The sequence below is a fragment of the Bos javanicus genome, chromosome 7 (genome assembly GCF_032452875.1).
Source record: "Bos javanicus breed banteng chromosome 7, ARS-OSU_banteng_1.0, whole genome shotgun sequence".
NCBI lineage: Eukaryota > Metazoa > Chordata > Mammalia > Artiodactyla > Bovidae > Bos > Bos javanicus.
The window spans coordinates 53,051,200-53,070,433 of record NC_083874.1 but is presented as its reverse complement, the minus strand read 5'-3'; the positions used below and the strand labels follow the sequence as shown (position 1 = coordinate 53,070,433).

General features: G+C 44.5%; 1 protein-coding gene across 10 annotated transcripts in view; it reads right to left on the bottom strand.

Moving 5' to 3' along the window:
- LOC133251412 (uncharacterized) overlaps nucleotides 1–19,234 on the bottom strand; it is a 391,267-nt gene that overhangs the window by 166,265 nt on the left and 205,768 nt on the right. The window lies entirely within an intron of this gene.

The following is a 19,234-nucleotide window of genomic DNA, read 5'->3' as shown; positions in this document are numbered from 1 at the left end:
CCCTTAGGTGCACTCTTGGCCAAAAGCATCTCTGTAAAAACTGTCCACATCTTTTAAAATATATGTCTTGGGTCGAGACATCTGTCACTTGAGAATTTTCAATCTCTCCTCTGGGCAGCATTTCAGAAAGCCCACGATTTTGGTAATCACTCACATACTTAACAAAAGTCTAAGTACCAACTATCAGCCAGGCACTCTTTTAGAAGTTGGGGATAAACTGGTGACCAAGAACAACACAGTCACTGATATTTGAGGGTGAGGGGCAAAAACGATAAATGAGTTAACAAAGAAGTAAACCAATGATGTCAGGGAGCAGTAAGAACCATGCAGGAAAGGAAGCAGAGTGCCAGGATAGAAAGTGACTAGTGGGGTGTAGGACCATTTTGGACAAGATGGTGGCACCGATCTCTCTCCAGAAGTGACATCTGTGCAGCAATGAGAGAAGGAGCCAGCATGTGGGGATCTAGGGACAATTTTCCAAGAAGAAGTGAACACCATGTGCAAAGGCCTGGGGAGGAAATGAGCCTGAGGTGATTCAGGAGCAGAAAGAATGTATGAGTAGTTAGAATGGCATGAAAGAGGCTGAGGCTGAGATTGAAGCTGTCTACGGGAACCAGGTCAGGTCGGGCCTTGAAGACCACCGCAAGGAGTCTGGGTGCTATTCTAAGTACAGAGAGAAAGCACTGGCACATGTGCAAAAGGGCATGACAAACCATGATCCAATTACCAGGAGGTTTTGTTGCAGCCTGCCCTCTGGTCTGACTGCTCAAAAAGGCCATTTTATCAATTTCCCAGCAGGGCAAAACCCCAAACACGCATTACGGTGCCCTGGGATACAGCCTGAGCCGAAGGGGCCAGAGGGAGGGGGCTCACTATGCCAAGGCTCTCATTTCAGCCAGATCCCCACACAGCCCACTAAGAGGGCTGGCTCATCTCCATGAGGGAGACATGGAACCTGACATATTAAACAGCCCCCCCGCAAAAAGCTTACTTCTTCAAGTTCACTGCCCTGTTGGAGGCCTCACAACAAGCAGCAAAACTTTCTTCAAAAAAAAAAAGAACAAAAGAAAGGAAAAAAAGTAGGTCAGGGCTCTTCTGCCTGCTAGCACACTGAGCGCTGGGCCAATTCCAAAAGCAGCCGCTCCACTCGGAGGTCTCTACTGAGCCCTCTGAGTGATGTCAGGACCAAGGGCCTCCGAACGCCGTTCAGTTTCTGAACCTGACCTCACCCGTGGTTTTCCTGGTAACTTTTTCAAACCATTACTTCCTGCCCTGTGCTTTATTTATCCCACATGTTTATTTTCTATACAGTCTATTCCGAAACAGAGCTCTGTGTGAGTTTCCAGGTCACCGCGTCTCATCAGGGCAAACTCAACAGATGTGGGATGAGCTGGGAGATAAAACAGGCCAGCACCGCTGATGCTGAGCCCAGGCCGCCACCACAGAGTGGGGTCCTTGTTCCAGGGCCAGCCAGGGAGAGCCAGTGTCTGTGAACTGTGCCATCTACCTTCCTTCTCTGAAGGACATCCAGTGGGTAAGGCAGGTCCCTCCAACTGGCACCCCCGAGAGTGTCTCTTGCTGACAAGTTCAACATGAGTATGGAGGTCAAAGAGACATCCCAAGATTCCTGAGAAGCCTGCTTTAATTTCTCTTTTGAGGACACCAGCAATTTCCTTTCATTTAATTCGTTCTTTGGGGCTGCTGGCACGGCTCACTGTTGTCACAGCAACAGGGACTAGCGGGACTGTTCTCTGAGGCTAATGCACCCTGTGGCCCACTGCCCACGGGCCTCAGCCTCCTCTCCAACAGCCCTGCCTACCCTGGGCCAGGATGCGACCTGTGCCCTGCCCCCAGCAGATTGCCACCACTGCCAGACCAAGAGCCAGCTGCAGTTTTCAGATAAGATTGATGCTCCTTGCACATCTACCAGATTAAAAAAAAAAAAAAAGGCTCCCTAGAAAACCAAACCAAAACCTTTGAACTCAGTTTTGATAAAGCTAAAATTGATCTTTCATGCTTCTGGAACCACAAGCAGAAATTTGGTTTCAGCTGTGGGCTGTCTGTGTTGACCTCTTCCGCCAAGGAAACTCATTCTTCAGCATCTTGCAAGGGTGGTTCAGTATTACAAGGCTCGAGTCTATCATGGTGGTAGTCATTGAAAGAATACTAATGAAAACTACCAGAACGTAAGCACAGTCAAGGAAAAAGCCTTTTTTGTATTCTTTATCCTTTATTATTACTTAACTAGATATTGGCCTTCAATACCAATTTACTAAATTAGTAACACTCACTGGCCTCTTACTGTGTGCCACACACCGTACAAATTTACACACACTTGTCTCAGCTATTTTGTTAGAGGATGACTGTGAGGTCGGAAAAAGCAGTTATTTCACTCTCACCATCTGTAAGAAACTACCCTAAGCACTTTACATATGGTAACTCAGTTGATACTCATGACAGCCCTGGAGTGGGTTTAAGGGTGGCCCTAACAAGCTATGTTGATGGTCTAACCAGAAACTATTAACGTAAGCTTGTCTTAGAAAAAGGTCTTTGCAGATTCGATTAAGTTAAAAATCTCAAGATGAAATCCTCATGGATTATCCAGGCAGGTCCTAAACCCAATGCCAAGTGTCCTCACAGAAAACATAAGAGGAGAACACATGTGAAGACAGAGGCAGAGACCACAGTGATGCAACCACAAGCCGAGAACACCTGGAGCCACCAAAGGCTAGAAGAGGCAAGGAAGGATGCTTGCCCAGGGCCTTCAGAGGGAGTGCAGCCCTCAGACACCTTGATTCTGGAGGCTGGACTTCTAGCCTCCAGAACTGTGAAAGAATGATTTCCTGTTGTTTGAAGCCACCAAGTCTGTGGTAATTTGTTATGGCAGTCCTAGGACACTAATATAGTAAACTAGAAAACTAATAATATAAAAAGTTAGTAAGTGGCAGAAGTGGAATTTGAACCCTAAGAGTCTGCATGAAGTCCTTGCTCTTAACCATTACATTCATGTCTGAAATTCATTTCTTTAACATCTACTATGTGTTGTGTATATTAAATACTAGAGACACAGCTCTAAAAAAGGGGGAAGACAAAGTTCTCCAGGAAGCTTATGTGGGAACTGAAGTTCAGAGAGGATGTGTTATTTGTCTAAGGTCACACAGCTGGTGGAGCTGGAATGTGAACTCAAGCACCCTGACTCCTGAGCCTGCCCTCTAAAACAAACCTAGATGCCCTCTGTAAATTATAATTAAAGTAAAAAATGGGCAAGTGTGGTAAACTGCAGTTAGCTGTTCCTTTTACCTCTGAACAGAATCCCTGTCCATAGCATTCACTCAGGCTGCCTTGTGATGGTAGAGCCAACTGGTCTACCATAAGGCAGAGATGGTGATCTTTTTCTATCTCTGCCAGCAGGATGACCCAACTTCTGGGGAAAACATCCGGAAGACGTGATTAACACTGACATAGCCTGCTTGCAATCTAGAGGGGCAAAGGAGTTTAACTCTTCCCAACAAGGGTCAGGTCTGCTCCTAAGTTTGCAATGAAATAATCTGAATTCCACCTGGAGAACAAAATGACTTATTAACTGAAACCAGACATCATTCTCCAGGTCCAGGAGTAAAAGCTCAAAGTGGTGCATCTGTACTTTCAATGAAGCAGAGATGTTGTGCTCTGGGACTTCCGACACCTGAAGACAAACACACATTAGAAGGGATGAAGGTGCCAGAAAGGGCCGGAAACATGCTTTCAAATTTTTTTCTTCCTCGGAGGAAAAAAAAAAGAAAGAAAAAGGTAGGTTGGCCTGAATAAATGTGGTGCAATTTCCTTTTCTGAATTGAATTTCAGTAGATCAACTGCAAAGGCAAAGAATGAGGGGAATCAAAAAAAGAAAGAAAAATGGAAGGACAGAAAAAGTAAAAAGATGGGGACAAAATAGGGAAATTCATCCATAAAAGGGAAAGAAAAATATGAGGGTGAAGTAGCAAGAGGGGACAGTGATAGAAGAAGCTAAGGAGAAAATGAAAAAGAGACAAAAGCAAGATAGGTAAGAGGAAAGGCAGGAAAGAAACATGATGATTTTTCTGTGTCAGTTTCCAAACAACCCTCCACCTGGGGCTCTGGCCACCCCCTCCATTCAGCTGCTGCTCAGGGGATTCTCTATCAGTCTATTGAAGAGGCAGGAGGCTATCAGTTTACAAGAAGAGAGGAAGCAGAGGAAGAGGAAAGAAAGCAGACAAATTACTAAATGAGGAAGCCAATTACCCAGCGCACCATACTTCAAGCTGTCAGTGGGCTGCAATTGCTCAGGCACCTTGGGGCAAAGTGGGACTTAGAACTCTAAAGTCCACTGCCATCTGGCCTTTCCAGCAAGATAATCAACACAGGCTTCCTCTGGCCACATCCCATGGCCAGCATCCTGAATGAAATCTTTCCAAATCAGAGACTGCTATGGCAGTGCCACTGGCTCGCAGGATCACAAAAGCAGAAGAGACCTCCAAACACAGCTGCCCGGGAGTCAATTCAGTTTCCTATTTGTACCAATGACGGGGCTTATCTGGAGCCTTCTGCTGACTTCTCTACCAGCAACCAGCACAAAAGCCAAAAGCAACAGACATTCGCCTCAGTCCAGAGACTGAGGATGGTGCAGGGTGAAAGATCTTTTGTGTCTGCCAAAGGCCAGTACATGGAAGGCAGTTCGGCACATAAGTAACTTAACTGATGGAGAAGTTTTTATTTTCACATAAAATCCTTCCACAAGTGGACGCAGCACCAAGTAATACCACCTCATCCAGCACAGGGGCTGGCAGGGCACCGGCGCACAACAGCGGCCCCCACACAAGGTGACGTGGGGAGGTGAGGGCAGAGAAAGGCCAGACAAGGGATCAAAATGCCCGGAAAAGAATCCCGTTAGTCAGTGGCAGGTTCCACTTTGCAAGAAATACAAGTTCCAGAGAAGAGCTGGGGCATAGGGCAAACAGCAGCAGTACTGTTATATAACATCTCCATCTCAAGGAGGCAGCCAAACCAACTCCCGCAAAGTTTAAGCTTACAATATACTACACGTTCTTGTTCCCTGAATAAAGTCATATGACATGGCTGGCTTGAATCTCAAGGGAAGAAAAGAGCCCCAGGAAAAGGAAATGGCCAGGTGCGCAGTGATAAATTTACCTGTGGGATTAAAGATGATGACCTTTCAGTGATTACTACCTCCTTACATCCTCTAAAAGATGAAATGGTAAATCAGCTTGTCCCCTCACCAGCATGCTGTGAAACTCAATACACTCTCCTTCTCCATCCAGTCAGGACCGCAGCTCTGGGAAACATTTCTTGCGGCTGATCCACCCACTGTCACGCTCCACAAGGTAAAACTGATTAGTCACATTCACAGTTTCTATAACAATATTACTCAGTGTGAGGCCAGTGGCCTACCTGCGTCAAAACACCAGGGAGACTTGTCAAGAACATAGATAGCTAAATTGGAAGTTCACGGGAGCCAGTTTCAGGAATCTATGTTGGTGCAGTAGCCCAGCTAGGGATTCTTACGCACTCCCAAGTTTGAAAAACCACTCTTCTATCACATGCTATCCATGGATCCCTTCCCGCTTGCCCTCCGTCTGCCTCATCCACCCTTTCTTTCCTCCCTACCTCCCTTCCTCCATCCATAACAACCTTCCCATGAGGCACTGTGTTTAATGCTAGAGGGACCTAGAACCCAGAGCTCACACTGAAAACTCTCACCAACGAACACGTGGTCTAATAACTTGACTGAAAGCTCCTATGGGTCCAGGGGAAGGTGAGTTTGGCTCCCTTGTGTGAAATGCAGGGCTTCTGAGATATTAATATGTTTGAGGAAACTAAAAGACAACTAACAATCGCAAGCAAGACCTAGTCACTCTCCTGGGCAATTTATTACGGGAAAAAATGTATAAACAAAAACACGTATCAAATTTGCCAATAATTCTTTGTTCCCTACACTGACCTTACTTAGTCTTTTGATTAGGACACATAGAGCATAGAGAACTTCATGCAACGTGAGGAAGAAATAAATCCGCTTAGATTGGTGCCAAGGGTGTAACCATCCAAATGAGTAAGTTCACTGCTGGCAGGAGAGACCCTCTGCAGAGGCCAGGGATTTCTCTCACACGGGCAGGAGTTTCTCTGGGCCTGCATTCTTCACTCCAAGACAAAAAGGAATGGCAGAGATGGCTGCAGGAAATGGACTTTGCAGACAGTCATGAGACAGTTCTGTGCATCTTCTCTTCTAATTACATTAATACCAACATGGTCCATGAGAAAAGAAACACAGTTGCTGTGAATTATATTCTAGTGCAGTGATCCCAATACCTTGTTTCAAGGCAACGTAGACAAGATATTCTGCTGTCCTGGAAACAGTCACTAATACGCTTTATCAGCACCCTGGTGAGCTGAGAAGCAATTTCCATCACTGAAGAGGAACTCATTCCTGAGATTCCCGGGGGGTGTCCATCTTTCTGTTGATACCTCCACGGACACTGTCAATGGGCCCCCCATGTCTCCCTCTAAGTTTGTGTGAGTTCTGTCACGGTCCTTGGTAAGTTCACGGTCTCTGTTCCTCTTTTCTACAACAGTGCCCTTCACGGCCCTTCTTCCGTGCATCTCTTCAACCACCAGAAACTTTGAAATGAGAATGAAATAAACTCTTTGTCCAAGTTTTGCATGAATTTTAGTTCTACAAATAAAGAGGGAGAGACTTGTCCAAGAATTCCATGTCAACCATAAAACAGGCTTGTGAGGAATACTGGTTTCCTCTCAGACAAAGAAAAGGCCAGCACACAGTGCCTACCATGAGAGGTTCCAGGGATGGCAGCAGTATGGTTTCGGCTCCGCTGAGCCAACTTAAACAAGAGAAAAATGGACCAGAAGGAAACCCTGTCTGATAACTATTAAAAAATTCCACTGCTTGGTAAGAAACAACTTATTTCCTGTGAGGTGGGAAGCTGGACATGCCATCAGCTGAGTTGTAAAGCAAATGTGCCTTGGGAAAGAATCCATTGGTCATACAGTCAAATGCTATCGTATTTCTGCCCACTTGTATTTTGGATAAGGCTACCTACCACACTGGTTCTCAAACTCTTTCTACGTTTGTACTCCCCAGGTATCTGTCCTGCCACTTCCAGGTGCTGACTACAGATCGGGGTGTCAGATCAAGAAAAATAACAAACAAAAAACTCAAAAAGCTCAAAAATCACTAGCCTAGCACAATCGTTTCCATGGGTTTTCAGGTGCTTGGGCCAAGATGAAAATGGAAAAAAGGAGGAAATCACCTAACCTCAATACCGCTATCGACCACATCAGGTTGGCCTGAAATCCAGCAACAGATTATGTTGACTCTGGCAGTCGCCAGATATTTGGACCAGCGTGGAGTGGGTTAGAGAAATGCCTTTTTCAGGAAGACATTTTTTACACTCTTTCCCTTTTCTTGATTTATAATAAATGATTTCTCAGGAAACTCAGAGAAGCTGATACACCTAATAAGGAAACCCTCCAATGACTGAGACTCTGCATTTTTAGTGTCTCAGGCTAAATTAGAGACTTCAAAGGTCTTGAGTTCTGTCATCACTTGTAACTGCCTGAGCTGGATGTCTCTGTGACCTGTTGTCACAATCAACCTTCACTGAACAGCCTGTGGGACCAGAACTCAAATCTGTTCTATCGAAGCAGACCCAGGAAGCTCTCTTAAAAACAGGATGGGCCATTTCTCAGCAAAAACAAGGGCAGGGTTAGGGGTTTGGCGTATATGCTCTCCAGCTAATAATGGGAATTCTAAGTTTTTAGAATATCTTGTTTATTCTAAGTCTTGGCCTTGAGACTTTCTAGAAAACCACCTAAAAGCATCAGAAGGATAAGTATGTGGCTCATCAGTTGTGGGCATGAAAAGAGAGCATAGTTATTGGGGGAAAGAAGTGATTGTTTTCCACCTCTATTGCCCACAGCCCCCAGGCCCCTCTTTCAGCTCCTAGACTGGTGATTTCTCTGAAATACTCAGTAAAGTCACCTTCATCATCCTCATCGTGTATTTCTGAACTCTTACTGTGCGCCTGGCATTGTTTTACACACACTGCCTCATTAATTCTCACAATACACTAGCAACATAGACTATCATTATCAGCATTTTCAGGTGATAAATCCAGGGCTCACGTGTTTTAAACGACAACCCAGGTCACGGCTGGCAAATAATGGAGACAGAATTCAAAGTCCCTCCAAAGCCTGGACACTGAAACAGCACAAAAAGAAAGAAGATGTTACCTGAATTTACCCAGTAAAGGTTGCACTGAGGTAGAACAGGGGGAAAAAACAAAAACTTGTGAAGGTTCCTGGGTCTGGCCAGGAATTTGAAAGTCAAATTAAACTATGAGCAGCATGTTAAAGGATTCCCCTGGAAGTCCAAGTTCTATTTCAGTAAACTGAACTGCCTAAAAGAAGTCTGTCAAAGGTGACAAAAACAGCAAGACAACTGATAAGAATGGGTCCTTTGGTGTCATCTTTGAGGACTTTTAAGAATCCACAGTATTGTTAGAAGTGATCACAGAGGAGTTTTCAATAACAGCAAAAGTTTTTTTTTAAAAGAAGAAAATTGAACCTACATTTATTTATCCTAGTCTTTGGAAAGAACCAGTGCAAGGAAAATAGTCCCATGGCCAATAACCTCCTTACCCTGTCTGTTCAGCACCAAGCTCCTAGATCGGGAGTATGCAGCCTGGCATACACAAAAATGGTTAAGAAATGATGATATCCCTATTTGTTACCTACAGAGAAGACATGTTAGTGATGGGATTATTAACTTGGTCCACAAATGATTTGCCAACCTAACATTGGGCAGCATAGGGCACCAAAGTGGTTAAAGCAATTCAGTGGACAGTACAGAGAATGCTTCAGGATGACAAAAGAAATCACCAAAGAGACATGACTCCTGTGTCTAAAACAGATACAGTCTTCGTTGCTCAGTAGAGTAGGTGGGTTGCATCTCACTGATGGAGGAGGCTCCAACCTCAGATCAGAGGGAAGGGGGGAAAAAAAATCAACCCCATATCAGATGCAAATGCCATCTGCAGGAATTTTCCCCACCTACAGCTGGGAAATGTACCACAACGTATGTAGCAACCAAAAACAGACAGATTTGGGTTTGCAGCGACAAATACATACTTACATATACACAATACAAACATAGATGCACTTAAGTCCTCTACCCCTGAGCATACCTGAAAGAAACAAAGCAAACATATATTGCATGTGCCATCTAGAGAACAATGGCTTTCCATGGTGGAGAAAAGGCTAGATCGGGGCTGGAAGGCAGCCTGTCTCAGGTAGTAGCACAGACAAATGTGCCTCTCAAGTCCACAGGGTTTCTTCTGTGCTTTGTTCCCAATGAGACTATGTTCCAGACCCCTCAAGAGTTCCTGCAAGACACATGGTTCCCCCAGACTCTAGGAGCTTTCTGTTAACACTGCCTGAGGTATATTATTTGTCTCCAGAGACCCTAGTCTTGGGGTATCTATCTTTTTCTTATCAATTATCTTATCCTGTCTCTTCCCTATAAAATCCACTTATGGTAGAGCACAGTCAATTGTCAAAGCTCACAAATTTTTTACTATGGATGCCAGACGTACTCCAGATGCGTATTTAATCAGATTAAACCCACATACTTGACAAGAAGGCATGTATGGGAATATTTATTCATAGCACTGTTGGTGACAGCACAAAGTTGGAAACAACCTAAATGTCCATCAACAGGGAAAATGGATCAATAAACTATGACACAGTCAACCCAAGGAACACAGTGCTGCGGGTAGCAAGAGGGAGGTAGATCTATACAGACAGACCTGGAGAGGTTCTAGAGCATTTTACTGAGTGACAAAAGCAACTGGCAGAATAATGCCCACCATGATTTACATATCATCATTCCTCACCTACAAGCAAATTCGTATGTTTTATATAGTCATATGTACACACATAAAGGCATATCAAGGTCTGCAAGTCTACAGACCAATCTGAAAAACCTAAGTTCCCATAAAGAATATGGGGGAAGGGCCCTGGGATTTGGGTTAGTGGTTAAAGGAAACCTCAGTCTTACCCTGAAATGTTCTTTTTTTTTACCTTATTTATTTGATGTTTTGGCTGCACTGAGTCTTTGCTGCTGTGCGCAGGCTTTCTCTAGTTGTGGCGAGCAGGGGCTATCTCTAGTTGCGGCACACAGGCTTCTCACTGCGGTGGCTTCTCTTGTTGCAGAGCATGAGCTCTAGGTGCAAGGGCTTCAGGAGTTGTGGTGCAGAGGCTTCGTTGCCCCGTGGCATGTAGGATCTTCCCTGACCAGGGATCAAATTGGTGTCCTGTACATTGCAAAGTGAACTCTTACCCTGGACCAATGGGGAAGCCGTTATATTTTTGTTTTTTATCACTTATTAACCATATTTCATGACATTATTTCATGTCATATGCAGAGACATATTGGCATTTAATTATTGAATAGTGTTTCATTTCATGGATATACTGTAATTTATTCAACCAGTTCTTCCTCCTTAGATACTTAGATTGTACCTAGATTTTGATATCATAAATGTTGAAGGAATAATTTTTTTGTATAAATCCACGATTATGTTCTTAGAGTGAATTTCTAGAAGCAGAATTTCTGGGTTAAAGAACAAACATTTAAAAAATTATAATAGCTGACATTTACTGAGCACTTGCTATATACCAATCACTTTTACATGTCACAGTCACAACATGCATATAAAGAAAACACACTTCATCCTGCAGATGAGGGACAATATATTTGCGCATTGAAAGAAAGTAGAAGCCGTTCAGTTGTGTCCAACTATTGGCAACCCCAGGAACTATACAATCCATGGAACTCTCTAGGCCAGAATGTTGGAGTGCGAAGCCATTCCCTTCTCCAGGGGATCTTCCCAACCCAGTGATCGAACCCAGGTCTCCCGCATTGCTGGCGAATTCTTTACCAGCTGAGCCACCAGGGAAGCCCTAATTAGAAATGATATTAAAATGTTTAAAGAAATCAGATAGGTCTTTTCGAGCAATGGGGTCCTTCCCCATGAACACACTTAAACAAAATAAAGAACCTCTCCTCCACCCCAGGAGACTGCCCAATTTCTCCCTCTCAACAAATGTTTCCTGAGGGCCTACTATGTGCAGAGCCATGTTTTGTAAGCCAGCCTCTGTCTTCAGCACAGAGCCACCCTCTCTGGAGTTTCTTCACTCCCTAATACTTCCCAGAGTATACCTTCTAAGCCCAAGTCCTTTACCACTGAGAACCCCCAGACTCCTAAGCTCTGGTTCTCCAGCTCTTACCCTTGAGTTTCAGCCGTCCTTCCAGGTACTCAGCTCTTTCTCTGCAAACATGAACATAACCATCAGCCTCTATACCATTTAACTGCATTTACCCCACCCTTGATCTGATGGGTAGCGTTCCCAAGTCTACAAAGGTTAGGCATGGGGAGGAGCGTTCCCCACCAATCTCTCCCCATCCACATCTCATGGTAGGAAACAAACCATAGTGAAATGCAGGTCCCACCTGAAAACTGCCCCCTACCCTCTGCTATACACAGAAACAGCAGATTGTCATTTTGAAGTTTAGGATCTGCTGACCTCCCTCCTAGACACCCAAGTTTTGCACTGGCTGAGCTGGACAGAAAGGAGATATCTGACACCAATGAGATTTGGTTCTCATCTCAGTTTTATATAATTTCTGCCAAGGAACACTCTCCAGGACAAGGCTCAGCTTTGTTCTTCCTTGATTTTTCAAGAAGGTCCATGAAACTTGCCCTTGAAGGTCAATATCTATTAACTTGCCTTTCTCCAATCTACCTCCCAAATGAAAAAAAAATGTTAAAAAGCAAAATTCCATATGTCTGGGGGTGGTTTGGCAAGAGGCAGATTTCTCGGGGAGAGAGAATTTGCGGGTAAAGGGTTAAACATTAACACACTTCCCTGGAAGGTCTCTTCTTCCCTGTTAATGGAGCCCAAGTGCAAACCTTGGCAGGAATCACACATTAGCTCATGACAGGTGTAGGCTTCATGCTGGTTGCCGCTGCATTTCCAGCAAAAAAAAAAAAAAAAAATGGGGACATGGGGACTACTCCATGACACAGTAGGCTGGAACAGATTGCTTTGCAGAGATCTCTTCTGGCTGAAATAATTCCCTGTAACAACTTCCTTGACATGCTGTCAGGATGGCCTGTTTCCAAGGTAATGGCTGATGCACGGGGACATAACAGACATCATCTGTGGTCTTCCAGAGAGAAAGCCGCCAGAACAGCCCCACTGCACTCTTCCAACAGAGCCATTCATTTATTCAACAATGTTTATGGAATCAGGTCCCTTGCTACACACTACTCAGCAGCCTCCCATTCTCTCTGCATCACGATATTGCTCACTTTTTACTCTAAATCAGGAGTTGTAAACCCAAATAGCTATGGGAGCCAGTCAGATAACATAAATGACCAAAGCAGGTTATTGACAACAAGATAGACCCTGCCTGGACAAAGAGAGAAGCACTTTCTGCTCTAGTCAATGGCTATAACTTCAGAATGCTTTTCTGGAAGAATTTTTTGCAGATGTCTTCTGATAGAAACTGTTGCTGTTGCTGCTGCTGCTGCTGCTGCTGCTAAGTCACTTCAGTCATGTCCTACTCTGTGTGACCCCATAGACGGCAGCCCACCAGGTTCCCCTGCCCCTGGGATTCTCCAGGTAAGAAAACTGGAGTGGGTTGCCATTTCCTTCTCCAATGGATGAAAGTGAAAAGTGAAAGGTAAGTCGCTCAGTCGTGTCTGACTCTCAGCGACCCCATGGACTGCAGCAGACCAGGCTCCTCAGTCCACGGGATTTTCCAGGCAAGAGTACTGGAGTGGGGTGCCATCGCCTTCTCCCTGATAGAAACTAAGTTCATATAATATCCTGACACACAGTCAGGATAGTCCAGGTCGTGGGCTGAACAGTGTCCCCTAAATCATGCCTCCCTGGAACCTCAGAAAGTGACTTTATCAAGAAATAAGGGTTTTGCAGATGTGGTTAGTTAAGTAAAGCTGAAGATTAAAGCATAGTGGATTAGTTGTTGTTGTTCAGTCGCTCAGTCGTGTCTGACTCTGTAACCCCATGGACTGCAGCATACCAGGCTTCCCTGTCCTTCACCCTCTGTGACCCCATGGACTGAAACACACCAGGATTCCCTGTCCTTCACCGTAATGGATTTAGGTCCACCCTAAATCCACTAAATCCAATGACTGGTTTCCTTGTAGAGGAGACACACAGAGATACAAACACACAGGGAAGAATGCCATGTGAAGACAGAGGAAGAGAATGGAGAGATCCACCTACAAGTCAAGGAATGCTGACCACAGGAAACAAGGAGATAAGCATGGGACCAGTCGGCTGGGAATAGGACCCTAATGGGGTGGGGGGCAGCATTTAAAACAGCAAAATCTTTCAATGAAAGAGAACGAAAGTATATATGTTTATGGGCCTCTGTGCTACATGATCTTCTATCTGAACTACCACAACAACTCCACATCTATCATAACTGCTTTCAGTCAACTCTCTACAATGCACTGAAGAGATCTTCTAAAAACTCACGTCAGATGATGTCACCCATCTTCCTCAAATCCCTTAACGATGTTCACTGCTCTTCCACTAAAGAGTAAAATCCTTATCATGGCCCACAAGGCCCTGCAGGCTCTGGCCCCTGCTCCCTCTCACTCTCTGCCTTCCAGCCTCTCTGGTTTCCTCTAGTGCTCCCTGTGCTCTCTTTAACTCTAGGACCTTTGCGTGTGCTGATCCTCTGCCGCAAACATCCTCATCTCCCACCCGACTATGTGCCTAAATATATACACACAAACATGTGTCCACACATATACATACTCGTCTCAACTGGCTAATGCCTCCTCATTCTTCACCTCTCACATTGCTCACCATTTCCTCAGGTCAACTTTCCCTGACCCCTATCCCAAAGTTAGTCCAGTGTTTTTCAGATACTCTCATGGTACCATATTCCTTTCAAATCTAGCATCTCCTACCTAAATGCATGTGATCACCTGATTCACTTCTGCAAGATCCCCACTGGAAAAACCATCCCGCATGCCTAGAATGGTCCTTGCCATATAGCTCAGGCTCATAGGAGGCACTACAGTGTTGTACGCTTAGGGGATCTATATGATTGGTTTTCCCCCACTTGAGGTTTAACAGTCTCTCCAGCCTCCAGCTCCTCTCCAGGGACCCCACAGAGACAGAACTGTGTTTGAATGTCTTCTGCAGAGGTACGGGTCAGCAGCAGACTGCCACAGGGACAGGGGCTCTGGGTGCGGCAGACTTGGGTATGGCATAAGCCCTCTTGGAGGAGGTCGCCATTACCCCCACCAAAGAGCTGACAGAACTTACACAGGACTGGGAAACAGACTCTTGGAGGGCACAAACAGAACCTTGTGTGCACCAGGACCCAGAAGAAAGGAGCAGTGCCCCATAAGAGACTGACCCAGACTTGCCTGGGAGTGTCCAGGAGTCTCCAGTGGAGATGTAGGTTGGTGGTGGCCTGCTGCAGGGCTGGGGGCACTGAGTGTAGCAGTACATGCATGGGACCTTTTGAAGGAGGTGGCCATCACCTTCACAGCAGGGAGGAAACACAGCTCCACCCATCAACAAAACCGAATTAAAGATTTACTGAGCACAGCCCAGCCCATCAGAACAAGACCCAGCTTCCCCCTCAGTCAGTTTCTCCCATCCGGAAGCATCCATAAGTCTCTTATCCTTCTCCATAGGAGGGCAGACACACTGAAAACCACAATCACAGAAAACTAACCAATCTGATCACATGGACCACAGCCTTGTCTAACTCAGTGAAACTATGAGCCATGTAGTGTAGGGCCACCCAAGATGGACGGATCATGGTGGAGAGTTCTGACAGAATGTGGTCCACTGGAGAAGGGAATGGCAAACCACTTCAGTATTCTTGTCTTGAGAACCCCACGAACAGTATGAAAAGGCAAAAAGATAGGACACTGAAAGATGAACTCCCCATGTCGGTAGGTGCCCAATATGCTACTGGAGATCAGTGGAGAAATAACCCCAGAAAGAATGAAGAGATGGAGCCAAAGCAAAAACAATACCCATTTGTGGATGTGACTGGTGATAGAAGCAAGGTCCAATACTGTACAGATCAATATTGCATAGGAATATTAGGAATGTTAGGTCCATGAATCAAGGCAAATTGGAAGTGGTCAAACAGGAGATGGCATGAGTGAACATCGAAATTTTAGGAATCAGAGAACTAAAATGGACTGGAATGGGTGATTTTAACTTGGATGACCACTGCATCTACTACTGTGGGCAAGAATCCATTAGAAGAAATAGGGTAGCCATCAGAGTCAACAAAAGAGTCCAAAATGCAGTACTTGGATGCAATCTCAAAAACGACAGAATGATCTCTGTTCGTTTCCAAGGCAAACCATTCACTATACAGTAATCCAGTCTATGCCCCGACCAGTAATGCTGAAGAAGCTAAAGTTGAACTGTTCTATGAAGACCTACAAGACATTCTAGAAGTAACACCCCAAAAAAGATGTCCTTTTCATTATAGAGGACTGGAATGCAAAAGTAGGAAGTCAAGAAATACTTGGATAACGGGCAAATTTGGCCTTGGAGTACAGAATCAAGCAGGGAAAAGGCTAATAGAGTTTTGCCAAAAGAATGCACTGGTCATAGCAAACACCCTCTTCCAACAACACAAGAGAAGACTCTATACATTTATGGACACATCTAAAACCAGCTTGAACATCTGGAAGTTCATGGTTCACATACTGTTGAAGCCTGGCTTAGAGAATTTTGAGCATTATTTTACTAGCATGTGAGATGAGTACAATTGTGCAGTAGTTTGAGCATTCTTTGGCATTGCCTTTCTTTGGGATTGGAATGAAAACTGACCTTTTCCAGTCCTGTGGCCACTGCTGAGTTTTCCAAATTTGCTGGCATGTTGAGTGCAGCACTTCCACAGCATCACCTTTTAAGATTTGAAATAGCTCAACTGGAATTCCATCACCTCCCTGCTGCTTACACGGGGCCAAACCACAGTGGAGGTAATGAAGATAATGGCAACCTCCTTCGAAAGATCCATCTGGTTATGGATCTCCATCTATGGACATCACCAGATGGCCAACACCGAAATCAGACTGATTATATTCTTTGCAGCCAAAGATGGAGAAGCCCTATACAGTCAGCAAAAAAAAAGACCAGGGGCTGACTGTGGCTCAGATCATGAACTCCTTATTGCCAAATTCAGACTTAAATTGAAGAAAGTGGGGAAAACCACTAGACCATTCAGGTATGACCCACATCAAATCCCTTACAATTATACAGTGGAAATGAGAAACAGACTCAAGGGATTAGATCTGATAGACAGAGTGCCTGATGAACTATGGATGGAGGTTCGTGACATTGTACTGAAGACAGGGATCAAGACCACCCCCAAGAAAAAGAAATGCAAAAAAGCAAAATCACTGTCTGAGGAGACAGAAATAGCTGTGAAAGAAGAGAAACATCTGTGAAGAGAAGAGAAGCCAAAAGCAAAGGAGAAAAGGAAAGATTTGCTCATTTGAATGCAGAGTTCCAAAGAACAGCAAGGAGAGATAAGAAAGCCTTCCTCGGTGATCAGTGCAAAGAAACAGAGGAAAACAATAGAATCGGACAGACTAGCGATCTCTTCAAGAAAATTAGAGATACCAAGGGAACATTTCATGCAAAGATGGGCTCAATAAAGGACAGAAATGGTATGGACTTAACAGAAGGAGAAGATATTAAGAAGAGGTGGCAAGAATACACAGAAGAACTACGCAAAAAAGATCTTCATGACCCAGATAATCACAATGGTATGATCACTCACCTAGAGCCAGACATCCTGGAATGCAAAGTCAAGTGGGCCTTAGGAAGCATCACTACAAACAAAGCTAGTGGAGGTGATGGAATTCCAGTTGAGCTCTTTCAAATCCTGAGCTCTTTCAAACCATCATCAAAGATGATGCTGTGAAAGTGCTGCACTCAATATGCCAGCAAATTTGGAAAACTCAGCAGTGGCCACAGGACTGGAAAAGGTCAGTTTTTATTCCAATCCCAAAGAAAGGCAATGCCAAAGAATGGTCAAACTACCGCACAATTGCACTCATCTCACACGCTAGTAAAGTAATGCTCAAAATTCTCCAAGCCAGGCTTCAACAGTACGTGAACCATGATTCCTGAGGTTCAAGCTGGTTTTAGAAAAGGCAGAGGAACCAAACTGCCAACATCCGATAGATCATCGAAAAAGCAAGACAGTTCCAGAAAAACATCTATTTCTGCTTTATTGACTATGCCAAATCCTCTGGCTGTGTGGATCACCACAAACTGTGGAAAGTTCTTAAAGACATGGGAATACCAGACCACCTGACATGCCTCCTGAGAAATCTGTATGCACATCAGGAAGCAACAGTTAGAACTGGACATGGAACAACAGACTGGTTTCAAATCAGGAAAGGAGTATGTCAAGGCTGTATATTGTCACCCTGCTTATTTAACTTATATGCAAGAGTACATCATGAGAAACGCTGGGCTGGAGGAAGCAAAAGCTGGAATCAAGACTGCTGGAAGAAATATCAATAATCTCAGATATGCAGAATCACCACCCTTATGGCAGAAAGCGAAGAAGAACTAAAGAGCTTCCTGATGAACGTGAAAGAGGAGAGTGAAAAAGTTGGCTTAAAAGTCAACATTCAGAAAATGAAGATCATGGCATCTGGTTCCATCACTTCATGGGAAATAGATGGGGAAACAGTGGAAACGGTGTCAGACTTTATTTTGGGGGGCTCCACAATCACTGCAGATGGTGACTGCAGGCATGAAATTAAAAGACACTTACTCCTCGGAAGAAAAGTTATGACCAACCTAGACAGCATATTAAAAAGCAGAGACATTACTTTGACAACAAAGGTCTGTCTAGTCAAGGTTATGGTTTTTCCAGTAGTCATGTATGGATGTGAGAGTGGAACTATAAAGAAAGCTGAGCACCGAAGAGCTGATGCTTTTGAACTGTGGTGTTGGAAAAGACTCTTTAGAGTCCCTTGGACAGCAAAGAGATTCAACCAGTCCATCCTAAAGGAAATCAGTCCTGAATATTCATTGGAAAGACTGATGTTGAAGATGAAACTCCAAATACTTTGGCCACTTGATGCTAAGAACTGACTCATTTCAAAAGACCCTGATGCTGGGAAAGATTGAAGGCGGGAGGAGAAGGGGACGACAGAGGATGAGATGGCTGGATGGCATCACCGACTGAATGGACATGAGTTTGAGTAACCTCCGGGAGTTGAGGCCTGGCGTGCTACAGTCCATGGGGTCGCAAAGAGCTGGACACGACTGAGCAACTAAACTGAACTGAACTGAACCAACCTCTTTACTTCAACAGCCCTTGGTTCATACTTTTATTACAGTAACGGTTCACATTTTGCACCATTCTCTGAGGTTCATTTCTGTCTTCTGACCACTGGCCATCCTGTGGGCAGCTATGATGCTGTGTTCGTCAGTGCATTACCCAATATACAATATGAAGACCTTGTCTTAATTAGTATTTGTTAGACTCTTAAAGGCTTATTTAAAACCTTGCCTTGTTATGAGAGTAATGAGGCCTTGTAGAGACGTGGGAGAGTATGGCACAGCAGTTAAGAGGGTGGGCTCAGGAGTCTAGATCCCAATCTTCTTTATGCTGGTTCTGCGGGATTTTGAACCTGTTACTTCACTTCGCTGTGTCTTATTCCTCACCTAGAAGATGAAGATAGGACGGTACCCACAACAGAATGACACTGTTAAGACGTAAAATGCATACGCGGTATCTATGGTTAGTGCTACCTTTTGTTGATGGAGTGAGCCAATGTTCTTCTTTACATTAATAATTCTGATAATGAAAGCAGCTATTTTTTTCTAAGATGGAGATTTTGAAACACACTTGAGGGTTGAGGGAAAGGCTTCACTGGAGAAGGAAGAATTCAAGATGCAAAAACTTAGGAAGTATAATGAAGGGACCTTTCCCAAAAGTAGCAGAAGAGAAAGGGGATAAGATGCTCAAGTGAGGGAGGGGAGCTCTGAACAGGAGGGCTACCCCTTTACAAGGCCAGCTCTGCTATGCAGAAAACCATTAGCAATGCCAGACTCTACACTGCATGGATTCTCCTCT